The sequence below is a fragment of the Doryrhamphus excisus genome, chromosome 2 (genome assembly GCF_030265055.1).
Source record: "Doryrhamphus excisus isolate RoL2022-K1 chromosome 2, RoL_Dexc_1.0, whole genome shotgun sequence".
NCBI lineage: Eukaryota > Metazoa > Chordata > Actinopteri > Syngnathiformes > Syngnathidae > Doryrhamphus > Doryrhamphus excisus.
In genome coordinates, this window is record NC_080467.1 from 22,291,411 (window position 1) to 22,306,836 (window position 15,426).

The following is a 15,426-nucleotide window of genomic DNA, read 5'->3' on the forward strand; positions in this document are numbered from 1 at the left end:
GCTATGGAGACGCAGATTCAAAGAGTGGAGGGTGACCCGACCGACCCAAAAAAATTTTAGAGACGATCCGACCATGTGGAAGGAAGTTACGGCTATATACATTTCCACCAGTTGGTGGCGCTATAGAGTCTATGTACACAAAGAGTCATAGACTAGAGGGTACCCCAAACCACCAGAAAAAATTTGGGACCGATCCGACCATGTGGAAGGAAGTTACGGCAGATATACATTTTCACCAGTTGGTGGCGCTATAGAGTCTATGTACACACACTGTCATAGACCAGAGGGTACCCCGAACCACTGGAAAAAAATTCGGGCAGATCCGACCATGTGGGAGGAAGTTACGGCAGATATACATTTCCGCCAGTTGGTGGCGCTATAGAGTCTATGGACACGCAGATTCAAAGAGTGGAGGGTGACCCGACTGACCAAAAAAAAACTTTAGAGACGATCGGACCATGTGGAAGGAAGTTACAGCTATATACATTTCCACCAGTTGGTGGCGCTATAGAGTCTATGTACACACACAGTCATAGACAAGAGGGTACCCCAAACCACCAGAAAAAATTGGGGGCAGATCCGACCATGTGGAAGGAAGTTACAGGTGATATACATTTCCACCAGTTGGTGGCGCTGTGTTTTGAACATGGGTTCTGGAGCGTTAGGTGCGTCCTGTCATGATAGACGTCTCCACCGAAAATCATAGTGATACGTGCCACGGGTGGCGAGGGATAATGAATTGAAACTTCTAGGTGGCGCTAGTGTGTCAATTTAGATTGGTGTCACATGGGAGCACCACCAGGGCGCTCAGGCCTGGATTATGACCTTACGTGTAAGATTTCAGCAGCCTGTGACCTTCTGCGGGCAAAATATGAGCCTTCGATGGTCAATGGCGAAGGCTGACCATTCGCCGTGGCCACGCCCACCACATGTGCTTTATACACATCACAGTCCATCAACTGACATCATCAGTCTGTCAGTCAAACTGTGTATTGACTTTGATGTACATTGCTTCAAGGCAAGGCCAGACACCAGGCAGGGCCAGATAAGGTAAAAGTTAAGGTTAAAGTAAAAGTTTGGTGGCGTGCCACGCCCACATCCTAAGTAGCAGCCCAAAATCCTTCGCAATTTAACGTGGGCCATCCGTCTAGTGTCCGTTGATGCTACAACGGACTCATTCGGTCAAACCGCCTAGGAGGAGTTCGTCGAGATACGACCCCTACATCCTCCCCCAAATGGCCGCCGCCACCTAAAATGGCGGACTTCCTGTTGGTTTTTGAACATGGGTTCTTGAGACTTTTTTGTGCGTCCTGTCACGAGTGATGTCTCCTCCGAAAATCATGCCCATACGTGCAACGGGAGGCGAGGGATAATTATTTTAAAACTCGTAGGTGGCGCTAGTGAGTCAATTTGGCTTGGTTTCAAATGGGGGCCCCACCAGGGCCCTCAGGCCTGGAATCTGCCCCCCCTTATGAGTTTTCAAGCACATGCGACCTTCTGCGGGCGAATGATGACCCTTTCTTTGTAAACGGCGAGGCCTGAGCATTCGCCGCCAGGCCACGCCCACCACATGCGCTTTTCCTGCATCATGCTCCATCAACAGGCTTCACCAGGCTGTCAGGCAGTGACCTTGTGACCTCGGTGTTCATCTGATGAATCTCCTGCCAGAAAAGGCCTCATGTAGATGACACGTCTTTAGCCTGTCGCCAATAGGTGGCGCTGCGACGAAATCAGGAAGTGACCTACGGGGACCTTTGGGGCGGGAACATGATCACATGTACCAAGTATGATGAAGATCTGACCACGTGGAGCCAAGTTATTCACGTCTACAGTTACGCTCAGCGTGCAAGGCCCGGACAGATGAAAAAGGGCAAAATTTGGGGGCGTGCCACGCCCACATCGTATGGAATATCCCAAAATCCTTCGCAATTTAATGTCGGCCATCCGTCTAGTGTCCGTTGATGCAACAACGGACTCATTCGGTCAAACCCCCTAGGAGGAGTTCGTCGAGATACGACCCCAACTTCTGGCCCGAAAAAGGCCGGCGCCATCCAAAATGGCCGACTTCCTGTTCGTTTTCCAATATGGGTTCTTGAGACTTTTTGGTCCGTCCTGTCACGATAGACGTCTCCACCAAGTTTCGTGACGATCGGTGAAAGTGGTGGCGGGGGCTAATTTTTTTTTAAATTCAAGGTGGCGCTAGAGAGCCAATTTTGGGACATTATATTTGAAAGCCATAAAATATCAAATTTTTCGCCAGACCTGATGCGCTCGCCAAATTTGGTGAGTTTTCGGGCATGTTCAGGCCCTCAAAAAGGCCGTCATTTCGTCAGAATAATAATAATAATAATTAAAACTGCAAGCAGTGATGAGCGGGCTCGAGCACCCCGACGCGGTCGGGGGTACGCGCGGGTCGGGGGTGCGCGCGTGTCCGGACGGGCGCGCGGACGCACCGTACGAAAAACCGCAACGATGGGATAAGCGTTAAGGGAGTTACAGCACTTGCAATTTTCCGCCCAGAGGGGGCGACGCCAGCGGCGAGGCTGGTGCGCGGTCACGTCCCGTCCGGCGCCCCGAACCGCCATAAAAAAATTCACGACGATCGGACCGTAAGGTATGTACTTGCGGCGGATATACGTTTCCGCCTGTGGGTGGCGCTATACAGTCTATGCGTCCACACGGTAACGGACCGGAGGGTACCCCGAACCACCAGAAAAAATTAGGTGCCGATCCGACCGTGCGGAAGGAAGTTACGGCTGATATACATTTCCACCAGTTGGTGGCGCTATAGCGTATTTACACACACTGTCATAGACCAGAGGGTACCCCGAACCACCAGAAAAAAATTCGGGCAGATCCGACCATGTGGGAGGAAGTTACGGCAGATATACATTTCCTCCAGTTGGTGGCGCTATAGAGTCTATGGACACGCAGATCCAAAGAGTGGAGGGTGACCCGACCGACCAAAAAAAATTTAGAGACGATCCGACCATGTAAAAGGAAGTTACGGCTATATACATTTCCACCAGTTGGTGGCGCTATACAGTCTATGTACACACACAGTCATAGACCAGAGGGTACCCCAAACCGCCAGAAAAAATTTGGTGCCGATCCGACCATGTGGAACGAAGTTACGGCAGATATACATTTCCACCAGTTGGTGGCGCTATAGCGTATGTACACACACTGTCATAGACCAGAGGGTACCCCGAACCACTAGAAAAAAATTCGGGCAGATCCGACCATGTGGGAGGAAGTTACGGCAGATATACATTTCCACTAGTTGGTGGCGCTATAGAGTCTATGTACACACACAGTCATAGACCAGAGGGTACCCCAAACCACCAGAAAAAAATTCGGGCAGATCCGACCATGTGGGAGAAAGTTACGGCAGATATACATTTCCACCAGTTGGTGGCGCTATACAGTCTATGTACACACACAGTCATAGACCAGAGGGTACCCCAGACCACCAGAAAAAATTTGGGCCTGATCCGACCATGTGGAAGGAAGTTACGGCTATATACATTTCCACCAGTTGGTGGCGCTATAGAGTGTATGTACACACACAGTCATAGACCAGAGGGTACCCCAAACCACCAGAAAAAATTTGGGACCGATCCGACCATGTGGAAGGAAGTTACGGCAGATATACATTTTCACCAGTTGGTGGCGTTATAGAGTCTATGTACACACACAGTCACAGAGTGGAGGGTGACCCAACCCAGCAAAAAAAATTTGGGACCGATCCGACCATGTGGAAGGAAGATACGGCTGATATACATTTCCACCAGTTGGTGGCGCTATAGAGTCTATGTACACACAGTATAACAGACCAGAGATTTACCCAACCCAGCCAAAAAAATGTGGAGACGATCCGACCATGCATAAGGAAGTTACTGCAGATATACATTTTCGCCAGTTGGTGGCGCTATACAGTCTATGTACACACACAGTCATAGACCAGAGGGTACCCCAAACCACCAGAAAAAATTTGGGGCCGATCCGACCATGTGGGAGGAAGTTACGGCAGATATACATTTCCACCAGTTGGTGGCGCTATAGCGTATGTCCACACACTGTCATAGACCAGAGGTTACCCCGAGCCACCAGAAAAAAATTCGGGCAGATCCGACCATGTGGGAGGAAGTTACGGCAGATATACATTTCCACCAGTTGGTGGCGCTATAGAGTCTATGGACACGCAGATTCAAAGAGTGGAGGGTTACCCGACCGACCAAAAAAAATTTAGAGACGATCCGACCATGTGGAAGGAAGCTATGGTTGTATACATTTCCGCCAGTTGGTGGCGCTATAAAGTCTATGTACACACACAGTCATAGACCAGAGGGTACCCCAAACCACCAGAAAAAATTTGGTACCGATCCGACCATGTGGAAGGAAGTTACGGCAGATATACATTTTCACCAGTTGGTGGCGCTGTGTTTTCAGCATGGGTTCTGGAGCGTTAGGTGCGTCCTGTCATGATAGACGTCTCCACCGAAAATCATAGTGATACGTGCAACGGGTGGCGAGGGATAATGAATTGAAACTTCTAGGTGGTGCTAGTGTGTCAATTTAGATTGGTGTCACATGGGAGCACCACCAGGGCGCTCAGGCCTGGATTCTGACCTTACGTGTAAGATTTCAGCAGCCTGTGACCTTCTGCGGGCAAAATATGAGCCTTCGATGGTCAATGGCGAAGGCTGACCATTCGTCGTGGCCACGCCCACCACATGTGCTTTACACACATCACAGTCCATCAACTGACATCATCAGTCTGTCAGTCAAACTGTGTATTGACTTTGATGTACATTGCTTCAAGGCAAGGCCAGACACCAGGCAGGGCCAGATAAGGTAAAAGTTAAGGTTAAAGTAAAGGTTTGGTGGCGTGCCACGCCCACATCCTAAGTAGCAGCCCAAAATCCTTCGCAATTTAACGTGGGCCATCCGTCTAGTGTCCGTTGATGCTACAACGGACTCATTCGGTCAAACCCCCTAGGAGGAGTTCGTCGAGATACGACCCCTACATCCTCCCCCAAATGGCCGCCGCCACCTAAAATGGCCGACTTCCTGTTGGTTTTTGAACATGGGTTCTTGAGACTTTTTTGTGCGTCCTGTCACGAGTGATGTCTCCTCCGAAAATCATGCCCATACGTGCAACGGGAGGCGAGGGATAATTATTTTAAAACTTGTAGGTGGCGCTAGTGAGTCAATTTGGCTTGGTTTCAAATGGGGGCCCAACCACGGCCCTCAGGCCTGGAATCTGCCCCCCCTTATGAGTTTTCAAGCACATGCGACCTTCTGCGGGCGAATGATGACCCTTACTTTGTAAACGGCGAGGCCTGAGCATTCGCCGCCAGGCCACGCCCACCACGTGCGCTTTTCCTGCATCATGGTCCATCAACAGGCTTCACCAGGCTGTCAGGCAGTGACCTTGTGACCTCGGTGTTCTTCTGATGAATCTCCTGCCAGAAAAGGCCTCATGTAGATGACACGCCTTTAACCTGTCGCCAATAGGTGGCGCTGCGACGAAATCAGGAAGTGACCTACGGGGACCTTCGGGGCGGGGCCATGATCACATGTACCAAGTATGATGAAGATCTGGCCACGTGGAGCCAAGTTATTCACGTCTACAGTTACGCTCAGCGTGCAAGGCCCGGGCAGATGAAAAAGGGCAAAATTTGGGGGCGTGCCACGCCCACATCGTATGGAATATCCCAAAATCCTTCGCAATTTAACGTCGGCCATCCGTCTAGTGTCCGTTGATGCAACAACGGACTCATTCGGTCAAACCCCCTAGGAGGAGTTCGTCGAGATACGACCCCAACTTCTGGCCCGAAAAAGGTCGGCGCCATCCAAAATGGCCGACTTCCTGTTCGTTTTCCAATATGGGTTCTTGAGACTTTTTGGTCCGTCCTGTCACGATAGACGTCTCCACCAAGTTTCGTGACGATCGGTGAAACTGGTGGCGGGGGCTAATTTTTTTAAAAATTCAAGGTGGCGCTAGAGAGCCAATTTTGGAACATTATATTTGAAACCCATAAAATATCAAATTTTTCGCCAGACCTGATGCGCTCGGCAAATTTGGTGAGTTTTCGGGCATGTTAAGGCCCTCAAAATGGCGCTCAAAGGCGCGGAAGAATAATAATAATAAAAAGAAACGGAACGATTACATCGGAACGATTACAATAGGGCTTTCGCACTGGTCAGTGCTCGAGCCCTAATAATAAACATTACGATTACAATAGGGCTTTCGCACTGGTCAGTGCTCGAGCCCTAATAATAAACATTACGATTACAATAGGGCTTTCGCACTGGTCAGTGCTCGAGCCCTAATAATAAGAAAAAGAAACGGAACGATTACAATAGGGCTTTCGCACTGGTCAGTGCTCGAGCCCTAATAATTAAAACTGCGAGCAGTGATGAGCGGGCTCGAGCACCCCGACGCGGTCGGGGGTACGCGCGGGTCGGGGGTACGCGTGGGTCGGGGGCGCGCGCGTGTCCGGACGGTCGCACGGACGCGCCGTACGAAAAACCGTGGCTTTGGGATAAGCGGTAAGGGAGTTACGGCACTTGCAATTTTCCGCCAGGAGGGGGCGACGCCGGCGGCGAGGCGGGTGCGCGGTCACGTCCCGTCCGACGCCACGAACAGCCATAGAAAAATTTGCGACGATCGGACCGTGCGGTAGGTACTTGCGGCGGATATACGTTTCTGCCTGTGGGTGGCGCTATACAGTCTATGCGCCCACACGGTAACGGACCGGAGGGTACCCCGAACCACCAGAAAAAATTAGGTGCTGATACGACCGTGCAGAAGGAAGATACGGCAGATATACATTTCCACCAGTTGGTGGCGCTATAGCGTATGTACACACACTGTCATAGACCAGACGGTACCCTGAACCACCAGAAAAAAATTCGGCCAGATCTGACCATGTGGAAGGAAGTTACAGCTGACGTACATTTCCACCAGTTGGTGGCGCTATACAGTCTATGTACACACAGTATAACAGACCAGAGATTGACCCAACACACCAAAAAAAATTTGAAGACAATCTGACCATGAATCAGGAAGTTACGGCATATATACTTTTCCACCATTTGGTGGCGCTGTGTTTTGAACATGGGTTCTGGAGCGTTAGGTGCGTCCTGTCATGATAGACGTCTCCACCGAAAATCATAGTGATACGTGCAACGGGTGGCGAGGGATAATGAATTGAAAGTTCTAGGTGGCGCTAGTGTGTCAATTTAGATTGGTGTCACATGGGAGCACCACCAGGGCGCTCAGGCCTGGATTCTGACCTTACGTGTAAGATTTCAGCAGCCTGTGACCTTCTGCGGGCAAAATATGAGCCTTTGATGGTCAATGGCGAAGGCTGACCATTTGCCGTGGCCACGCCCACCACATGTGCTTTACACACATCATATTCCATCGACTGACATCATCAGTCTGTCAGTCAAACTGTGTATTGACTTTGTTGTACATTGCTTCAAGGCAAGGACAGAATCCAAGTATCGTAGTTTGAAGGCGTGCCACGCCCACATCCTAAAGAGCAGCCCAAAATCCATCGGATTTTAACATTGGCCATTTGTGTAGTGTGCATTGATGGAACCCCTTTGGAAGAGTTTGGTTAGATATGACCCCTCGCCCCCAAATGGACGCCGCCAAGCAAAATGGCCGACTTCCTGTCGGTTTTTGAACATGGGTTCTTGAGAGTTTTTTGTGCGTACTAGCATGAGTGATGTCTCCTCCGAAAATCATGATGATACGTGCAACGGGAGGTGAGGGATAATTATTTTAAAACTTGTAGGTGGTGCTAGTGAGTCAATTTGGCTTGGTTTTATATGGGGGCCCCACCAGGGCGCCTAGGCTTGGATTGTGACCCCCCTATAAGTTTTCAACCACATGCTACATTCTGCAGGCTAATTATGACCCTTTGAGGGTCAATGGCGAGGTTTGAGCATTCACTGCCAGGCCACGCCCACCACGTGTGCTTTATTCAGATCACGGTCCATCAACAGTCTTCACCAGACTGCCAGTCAGGGACCTTGTGACCTTTATGTCCATCTGATCAATCTCCTGCCAGAAGAAGACTAATCGTTAGGCTAGTTGTTGCCAATAGGGGGGGCTGCGCCGAAATCAGGAAGTGACCTATGTGGATCGTTGAGGTGTGGTCATGATCACATGTACCAAGTACGATGAAGATCAGACCACGTGAAGCCAACTCATTAACGTTTACAGTCTGCTCAGCATGCAAGGCGACCCGCCACGCCCACATTTCATGGCGCAACCAAAAATTCCTATTATTTGAACATAACGCACCCGATGCCAGTGGGGGTGCGCAAGAGTTGACGGGCACGTGAATCGACGGGCGCTAGGACCCAGCACCAGGCATCGGCGTGTCCGGTAGAAAAAAACAGAGGCGCTCGGAGTGGAATTCACCATGCACCATATTTATCCGGAAGGGGGCGATGTGGAGTGCTCCAGCCGCTTCCTGAGACTTTGTTGTGGGTCCTACAATAATAATGTCTTTACTGGAAACATCCCTTTCCAGCAAATGGGCATATTCAGGTTCTCCCAGTGTTTTTTAGCACCCACGAGTACTTCATTGGTGAAGTTCATATGCAAAGTGAGATGATTGAGCAATGTATTTGTTGGTGTGTTTTGTAAAGTCTACTTAAACCTTATTACGTGTGTCAAAATGAATAAAGACCGGCTTTGTAAAAATAACTAACATGTTGTGGAATACCAGATGGTGGATGAAAGCTAAAGAGATTTAATAATTAAAGTAATTAAAGTCGCGTACGAACAAAACAAAACACGTTTAATTATGTAACAAACAAAAAATTAAACAATCCAAAGCACAACATAACAACAACAATTTATTAGTAATACAGATAAAAAACGTTCACACTCATATTCATACCTATGGACAATTTGGAGTCGCCAATTAACCTAACATGTTTGTGGAAGGGGGGATGTTTATTTGTTTTTTTCTGTCTCTTTTCCGGACGTGTTTTTTCTGGATGTTTATCCTGTCTTTCGGTGTTTTTTTCGTCGTCTGTTTGTGTGGCACAGTCACGGGTGTCTGTTTAGAAGAAATAACACGTGAGTGACATCTAGCGGTGAAACACTATAACATCCACCGCATTAACAACTACAATATATCATCAGAATCATACATAATGTTACGCATAAACATGGCAATATTGCAACATCAACACAATATATAACTTGTCATCAATGAAATATGAAATATCTCACCATTTGGGTTCAAACGCTGTTGCCCCTCTGCTGCGTCAATTCGCTGATTCGCCTCTGCCAAGGCTTTCTCAAGCTGGCTGATGGTGGCTTGATTTTTTTCCACCTGTTCCGCCATTAGTTGTTTGCCCCTGACACGTCTGGCAGCGAAGCCTATGAAGGTCTCGGCCAGCACGTAACTTTGTGAATATAAGTCTTCCCGGGACACGCAAGGGTCCTGGCACGAGTACTGTCAAAACAGACAGATAACAACACATTATTCACAGTAATTGATGGTAACCCATGGCATCATGTTTTTTACGACAAAATGAAGTGTACACGGACATCGAAATGCACAATAACAAATATTATTCTGTTGAAATGTAGAACTATAGAAAGAATGCAATATTTTCTAGCATCAGAATAATAATGATATGAACGAATAAAATCATCCAAATACTTACACACAACAATTGGCATTTGGTGCGCAAAGCTTGCACCTCCGGGTTGGTGGATGTGGGCGATTTCGCCGGAGAAGAAGAGCTGGCCATTCTAGACACAAAAAGAGATGATAAAATGTGCAGAAGTTCATATTGACTTAAACATGAATTGCATTCAATGGTCAAAATAAGGGCAAATAATAAGAAAACACTTACCTTTCAGCTGTGTTAATCGTGAGGCGACTTAGGTGGAAATAAAAAATGACCAAATGGCTTCCTATTTATAATACTGTGTCATGTGACCATGTCATGGGCGTGGCATTGTTGGACACCAGACAGTTAGGCGACATTCTTCGACGCTCCAGATGTGTTGACGTTATTTTAATAAATTGTATAATACACCATCTCTGTTGTTTTTATAATTAATGTGATATTTTTTGCTCATGACAGTAACCATGTGTAATGATGTTGTAACATCACAATCTCAGCAAGTTGTAAATGAAAATGAGATGATTTTTTATTATAGAACAAAACAATTCTGCTCCATTTACTCTGTCTTTAACAGAATGTAATAATGGACTATCAAATAGAGAAAAAATATGAATTTGATGATGTATAATGCATATTTCTTTAATCTTTTTCAGTACTTCAAGTCAATATATGAAACAAACAAAAACCATGAAAAATACGCTAAACATGTATTAGTCTCCTTTGGCAAAGATAAAATATCTATTTCATCTTTGAACAGTAGTGACTTTACAAGAGGTGCCGGGGCCTCAAAGCGTGTGTCGAGTTATTGAGTGGGCACTTCCCGGAAGCGTGGACCGAGGGGTGATTCATTGAGGGGAGGGGCCTGAATCGATGAGCCCGAAGCCTCGCTGCCCGGCTGTACCACGTGACGGATTCCGGAAAACGTTTAGAATTTGCCGCGATGTTTTCCTATCAGTCGGCGATATAAACCCCTTAGGCTTAAACATTAAAATGTGGGGATTTGTGGTGAGAGTCAGTCTGTTGAGCGTGTGGATAGTTTGTTGATTCATAGTCGACATGTATCAAAAAAGAGGAATCGCCTAAAACCAAAAATTGTTAATAAAAAAGTATTATTGAATAAAAAAACAATTATATCTTTCATATTCTATCCAGGTTACACAAGCATACATCTTTTAGTTACACAAGCACTTTCCCTGAAACCATGGCCGCCAGGTGACATAAAACCATGATGAAGATAGCCATATCACGATACATGGCATTGATGGACAATAAAACATTCAGTATGTTATATATACTGTATATTTAATCTTACACGTTTTAGGTTAATTAAGTGGTTCTATAATGTTTTGTAGTACATAATCATATCCTAGAGCCAAAACAGATCAGCATTTAATGCATCACACATGAAGATCCAGCCGCCTGTAATTCTATCCAAGGCCAGCAGGTGGTTTCGTGTGCACATGAAGCTTGAAGAAATGAATCATTTGTCAAACCAGTTGATTGAAATGGTTCAAAGCCTCACGGGGTGTCATCTCGCCATCATTATTGGACATAGTCTGAGAAATCTACATTTGAATTATACAACCTCAGGGTACATCAACATCAAAATGAGCATATGAGCATCTGGTAGAAATTGTTGCAACACATGGCTGAAATGCAGAAAGAATGACATTTTCATGACCTTAAGACACTTGAATAAACATTAACACATGAAAGTTCTATACTTAGGACGGGTAAACTTCACCAACCAAAAATCACTCAGAAAGCCGCCAACAACATTTATTCATTTTCTACCACTTTGTCCTTACGTGTGCTGGAGCCTATCCTAGCTGTCTACGGGCGAGCGGCAGGGTACACCCTGGAATGGTGGCCAGCCAATCACAGGGCACATATAGACAACCATTCACTTTACGGGAGCCAGGCAACAACATTTTGTTGGCAAAGTCTTTGAAAGGTTTCCATAAATCCAGATCCAGCAGTACTAACTGGAACACCATAAAACTGGATGACAGGGTCTCGGGGAATCGCAGGTCTTGGCATACGTCAGTCCCATCAGATAGTAGCAGGCTTGGCTAAGATCCCCAAGATTGCTGTGTTCGGTGCTGCTCTCAATCACTATGCCATCTTTTCTTGAATGCTGGTTGATCCATCCTCAGCATCCTGCAGACATTGTAAAGACAGCTGTTAGGAGTTCACGTTCAACTTGCACCTCACAAGAGAAATAGCACGTACTCTGTTCTGTTGTCCACAGCTGCATTATGGCAGGGGTGTCAAAGTCAAGTGGACGGAGGGCCAAATAAAACATTCGGCCATAAGCCGAGGGCCGGACTGTCCAATCTTCATTAAAACCAAGATTTAACCTACTGAAAACATAACAAATATATTACAATATGATTGGATAAATAAAGCAATATTTTCTTATGACTCTGTCAGTCATTTTTAATTTCAGCCATGTCATATTATATTCTTTCATCACCGCCACACTTTCTCCACATAGAAGACACACAGGTTTTCCAGCTACCTCTGTGACATGTACTCTAACTCCCACCTTGTTTGAAAGCCCCTGTTTTCACTGTCCACCTTCCATTTAGTCATTGTTGATGGGTATCTGTAAATTAACTTTTGCTGTTGTGCTAATGACTGATGCTGAATGACTGCTGAATAAATTAAGTTGCCTCACGCTATGCTCCCGCTCGCGCGTCCCTGTTGCATTGTGGGAAATGTAGTACAGTTTATCTGCAGGCTGAATTTAATATTAGATTAATATCATCATGTGGGCCAGGTAAAACCCTCTCGCGGGCCTGATGTGGCCTGTGGGACTTAACTCTGACATATGTGCTTTATGGCATACAAAAAGCAGCTCCATCTTTGTGTGCAATTGTTGTGGAAAAAAATTCTATCATCCTAAGTAGGATAGAGAATGCCGGAAATAATTTCATAGCTCTGGTGGTTTTATTACCTTTGCAAAACAAAGGGGTCAGACAACACACAGTATGCATGGCGGTCTGTAGGTGTCTGGCCAAGAGTGGCCTCTTGGCGGGAACTTTGCTATTCCATAGCATGCAATTGAATTACATTACAATAGAAAAGAGACATTCATGTCACTCCCCCAATGCCATCCTCATGTATGGGGGTTAGTCTACACACCTTTTCTTCTGGCATGGTTTGTCACACCCATGCGAGATAACCTCCTAGGGTTAACCATTTGGTGGGACCTCTTGATGTCCTTTGTCTTCTGAAGGTAGAGGTTTGATCAAAGAATGACTCATCTGACACTGCCCCTAACCCCAGGTTACAGGTAGCCCCCTGCTGTGACACCATCTTTGAAGGGACAGCAGGATGTGCTCGGATGCAAATGTTGAAGCGCTACAAAAGGCTATAAATTAATTCACACAATGTGTAAACTATGTTATACCTGTGAAATATAAAATTTTCCATTACACAGTAAAGAAAAATAACTGTATTGCAGCTGTGCATTTGAGATTACATTTGCAAAAATTGTAAAACCTTTAAAAGCATAGAAAGTACAGTAGTATACCAACCTCAAAGTACTGGAATATGGCACTGGCATGTCCTGCAAGATAGTCAATAAGGCATGGGATAACAACGTCCCTTGTTTGTTCATGTTGGATTCCATCTGCCGGACACAAAGTGTTTAAAGTAACAAAAAGCAACACTACACATTGAAGCAGTGCTTTGATTTACTAGAAAAACTTAAGTCTCAAACATTTCTATAGAATTTACATGAGAGGGAAGTATGTAAGTGGTGATGCTAGCAAAAAAACTCAGACCTAAAATTTAGCCAGGCGCATGAATATAAGTGGATATTGTGGTGCGGTGTGCAAAGGATGTGAGAGATTGAGGCACAGAAAATTAAGGAAGAAAAAGCAAATACTGTTCAAGGGGCTGTATGTAAGATTGTGGCTATTGTGGCTGTTGCAGGAGTGAAATAAAAAAATCTGTATTGCAACTAGCAGCAGGAATGAAGCGGCAGTATCTGTTGTCACAGTGATATGTATTCAGGCTTGTGTAGCTTAAGCAGGTATGATGGACGAGTATTTAGCTTCTTACTCTCAGTCACAGTAACTAAAAGCAGAGGTCATGTCAGTCAGGTGCTCTGCTGGTTATTGTTTTACTTTCACCGCCCTGACATTGTGTCTGTGCGCTGTGCACCTGCAGAAGGCTTGTTGTCACATCTTTATTTCAAATTAACATGTTTTCTTTGTCTCTGATGACAGACATATTGTGCGATATTTTGTTTACTTGATGTGAATTTCTCCTTTGAGAAAGACTGGAGAAAAGGATGAGTAATAAATAGGAGGGAGAGTCAGACAAGATAAATGTCAGCTGTATGATGTGAACAGAGAATGGAGAGAAATGTGAATGAGACAGGTGGAATGATGACTATTGCAGGTAAGGTACAAATTGAATAGGTGGAGGATGGTTTTAATACCTGAAATAGAATTTTCGTCTGTGCTTGAATTCTTACTCTGACAACATTTTTCTTCGCTGCAAACAAGGATAACAGTTTTGCTGTCCTTTCGCCTTCATTCTGGCACCTTCCTCTCCTGAAAGAGAGATATGAAAGAAGAGACAAAAAATCAGTGACAACAAAAAGTGTAGTGCATACTTAAGTATAACTGTGAAACATACAGTAGTTGTTTACAGTCCTTAATGTGTTTAACACAAAAAATCCAAATACTCACCTGTGAGACATTAAACAAGGTAGGCCACCTGTGCTTCATGTCACTGATGCTCATTTGTATGTCGTATGTTCCTTTATGTGCAAAAGTTCTGCACATCAAGTCCTTAATGACCTGGCTGTCTCTCCTCTTTAATTGGTGATTAGTTGGTTTTGGTTCAGCTCCTGGAGGATAGCGAGGAAGAATACCACTTCACCACTGTTCCATGTTTTAAGGGAGCAAGGACATGTTAAATGAAGACAGGGTACTTACAGCCCCAACCATAAATACTGTGCTTGACTTGGTAATGCTTGAGAAGCTCCCCTTTTGAAGTATCGTCCAATATGCAGTTCCTACATTGTCAGGCCACGGGCCGCCACCTTTAAAAAGGAGCATAAACAGTGTTACAATGGTTTGTTTTTAAAAGTGCTGTCTAATTTCATGTACATAGTTTTTGGATTGTGTTTTAAATCCACAGTTGTAAAGAATGAATTAAAATGCACATTCATTCATGCATTCATTTTTGATTGCTCATCGATTGCTGTGAGGTCTGCATACTAATCACTTGCCTGCCAAAAATGCACATTGACATGAATTATATCTGCAAATATAATTACAAAAAACATGCAGTAATTCATAATTAGAATTAATATTTTGTATATGAAACCATGAATAAATAATTTTAATGAATAATGTTGCCCATCTATGTGTACAGTTTGCATGTTCTCCGCGTGCATGCGTGGGTTTTCTCCGGGTACTCCGGTGTCCTCCCACATTCCAAAAACATGCAAAGTTAATTCCAAGTAGACTCCAGTACCCCCCGCGACTTTCGTGTGGGTGAGGGGTAGAAAGCGAATGTTGAATACTCTTGTATTACATTTGTAATGAGCTCTGGAAGTACCTCGGCTGTTCCCACAAGAGATTCCAGAGCATATCAACATGTTACAAAAACACAAAGTAAAACTAAGCAAAACACGGCGTACACACATAGAGAAAGAGAGCGCGGTTAAAAGCTAAACTTTTCCGGTTCGATGGTCCGTTACCTGTGAAAGTATGTTCGCCCAACGAA